This window comes from Triticum dicoccoides, chromosome 3A (genome assembly GCF_002162155.2).
Source record: "Triticum dicoccoides isolate Atlit2015 ecotype Zavitan chromosome 3A, WEW_v2.0, whole genome shotgun sequence".
Classification (NCBI taxonomy): domain Eukaryota; kingdom Viridiplantae; phylum Streptophyta; class Magnoliopsida; order Poales; family Poaceae; genus Triticum; species Triticum dicoccoides.
This window is the reverse complement of record NC_041384.1, coordinates 320,100,317-320,103,668: the sequence shown is the minus strand read 5'-3', so window position 1 is coordinate 320,103,668 and position 3,352 is coordinate 320,100,317.

Below are 3,352 nucleotides of genomic sequence, written 5' to 3'. Positions count from 1 at the left end.
CAACCAGCCATGGGAGGCGGGAGCAGGCGGAGCCGACGGGGTGGTTTGGTTTGGGTGGATGGAGGAAGAAGAAGACAAGAGATAGAAGATACACGACATATGTTGGATGTCAATCCAACGGCTGGTAGGCAGAATCATTTGTTGACTGGCTAGTAAGTCGACACCACCTTGGGTAGGCTATTTCCTCCCGGGTCCCAAATGTCAAAATCCCAATCTGTCACGGTCATGCAACCCTTCCTATGAAAATTTACAACCCATTTGATTTGCTAGTTGGAAATTAGTTTGTGGGTGCTGGTGGGGGCTAATCACTTGGCTTCTCTAATGCACAATGTGCTCAAGCAGACGGCGAGAGTGATGTTATTTCCCTTGGTTGTGATTTGTTAGTTGTTACAATATTTCACTCTAAATTAAATGACTGGCAAGCCATTTTCCTTGCTTCAAAGAAAATATGACAGTCACAGCCGAGTTGAAAAGGGCAAGAACGTCTAACTCCAGCTTACAAACTGTACAAAAGCACGAGGGTTAATTGTTCATCAGGTTTACAATAAAACCCAGGTTGAAAAGGGAAACAACATCTAACTCCAGCACTGTTTTTGGTAGTCACGGTCAAATGGATCGGTCAGGTCCATAGAATGAACATGCTGGGTCGTAAAATTTACTGGATTATGACCACAATATGTTGTAAATAGAAGCCCAGCATGTTCAGAAGCTCTTTTGCCCACCTGAAACTCCTTTTTTTGCTCTTCCACATACCCATCCGCCAAAACCATGCTGCTGATAAACTTAAGCCTGATGGACAATACTAACCTCACATTCAGCAGGAAGAATGTGACAAATCTAGTGTTTGCACGGTTGGCTACATATCGTTCTAGCGTTATTGTCTTCAATCGAATCTCATGAGAAGTGAGAAAATCCCGATGCTTACGAATCCACCGATTGGTTATAACTTTCTTACCCCGTCATGTTGCCTAAATAGACAAGAAGATTGAAAACGGTTAAGGTCTAAAAAAGGAGTGTCGAAAGAGCAACAGCTGAATGGTTAATTCTAGTACACTATATGCAGGCTTCCAATGTGCGTGAAATTATCACCTTTATATACAACTTCTCCAGACACGGAAAGCATTGCAGCAAGCCAATAATCTTGTTGAAATCAAAACTATTCATTTGGATATATAAGATCTTGACAGAATCGAGCACCATTGATAGGCCATCCATGGAGAAACTCTTCATTGAGCATAGAACATAATATTAGTACAAAATGTGTACTCCAAGATGACATATAACTTATGTGCAGAAATTTAAAATGCAGCTTATGGTTAAAAGTGTAGATGATAATGTAAAGTACCTGAAGAACTGTGGAGCCAAAAACCATATTGAAATGAGCACAGAGATCATGTATTACACCCAAGGTCTCTAGTTTAGGTGCAGAGAGGACGGTTATTTGCAACGGTGAATAACTAGAATCAATGATCAACCTTTGAAGTGAAGGGGCATCTTGGATGATGAGCTACCTTCTATCAAAACAAATTCCAATTCTTACAAGGTTAGGCGACTTTATTTGGAGACAACCGATTCTAACTATGAAAACAAGCACCATGCACTCCAGGGCAGGGACACTGGAGTGGATGATGCTGTGCAATGAGGCCTCCGATATGCGAACCCGCACAAGTGAAAGTTTCTTCAGAAATGGGAGTTGAAGGTTTAGTACTAGATTGTCTAGTAGGTCGCACAGTGCAAAGGTGGCAGTGTGGAGAGAGGATGAAAACCGCGAGATGGACATCGGTGCTGAGGGCATAGGTAGATGGCGTTCGGTATCTGGTAGGTCATTTCCAGGGGAATAGTAAAACTCAAGTAGCTGTAGTTCTGTGAATTCAGGGGATTTCAGCCAGGCGTCCACCGTGCAGGGCATGGTATGCTTGCTCAGGTAGCATGATGGGATGCAGAGGCTTTGAACGGAGCCCTGGTGGGAGGAGATGATGGCTCTGGGGATTTCAAAATCATTGAAGAGAGATAGCTGACGACAATCGATATTAAGGGTCATGGCGCGCCATAGAGGGCGCCACCGAATTGAGAGGACTTGGGTGCGGCAACAATCCTTGGTGGGGAGAAGCGAGATGATCTCCCCAAGGACGGTATCCGGGAGATCGCTGATGCGGTCCACTCGAGATTCTACGGGTTCCTGGGATCTGGTGGGGGCGGGGTCGCTGCTTCTCCCGGCGCTGCCGGGTGCGGGATCTACAACAGGCGTTGCCGCTGGCGGGAGCCTCATCTTCTTGGTGCTGGGGTCAGCCGACTCCATTTTCCTCGAGGGCATCACGTCGCACTCACGGATTTGAGCAGAGTAACGAAGACGAGCCTAGTTGTAGTGCGAGTGAAGAAGGGGAACTGGGGTTTTTCTGTAGTAGTGAGGAAGAAGGGGACCTAGGGTTTTCTATAGGAGTGAGGTGAGGAATTTGGGGGAACGAGTGGAGCGAGCTGACGTGAGGTGGGTGGGAGTGAGGAGGAAGAAGTACACCCAGGTTTTTTGGGGGGCGGTGTGCTGGGTGTGGGTAGAGCCTCTCATTCAGTAAATATATGGACTTTTGAATTGATTTTACTATTTACTAGGGTGGATGGGCTGTTTTGTCTTGGGCCCAGAGAAACAATTACTACTAGTAAAGTGGAGACACTCTACAGCTACCCAGAAAAACAATTACTACTAGTACAATGGATACAATACCGCTTCTGGCTCCTCCTAGGTCATCGAAACGTCTCCCTCTATTGAATGCCGTTATACTTTTGTTCACCAACATGCGGGGCATGCAGCGCGGGGGCCTAAATGCCATCCACCAAATTAGAAGGCAGTATGTAGGCGGAGAGTCACCCCGGTCGTAGCGTGGCAATAACGAGCCGTCGTACCACAAAACCCCACCTCCCCGCAGTCTAAGTTTGATGGACGAAGCAACCATCATTTCACTCTTCTCTAAATCCCCTTCTCCCTCGCCGTCTTCAAGAAAGGCAACACTCGCATCTGCCACTGTTCTTCTCTCCCAATGAAGGGAAGGTAAGCGGATCCGTGATGTTGGTATATTTTCGTTCAGGGAAAAAAGAACTTTTGCAAAGCAGTAACCGGTCCTCACTCTCTTTTTTGTTTCAATGTCATTGCAATTGTCTTTTCCTTTCAGTGGTCTCCTAGTATTCGTCAGTTTCATGATGGACCAAGGAGAGCAGGCAAAGATCTGCCGATATTGGAGCAGACGCGGGAGGCTAATCCCCAAAAGACAGAGAGCTCCAAGAAGATGGAGGCAGCCACCGAGCCGACCCCGGATATGCTCATAGCCACTACTGAGATGGTCAACACCCCATTTGCGGT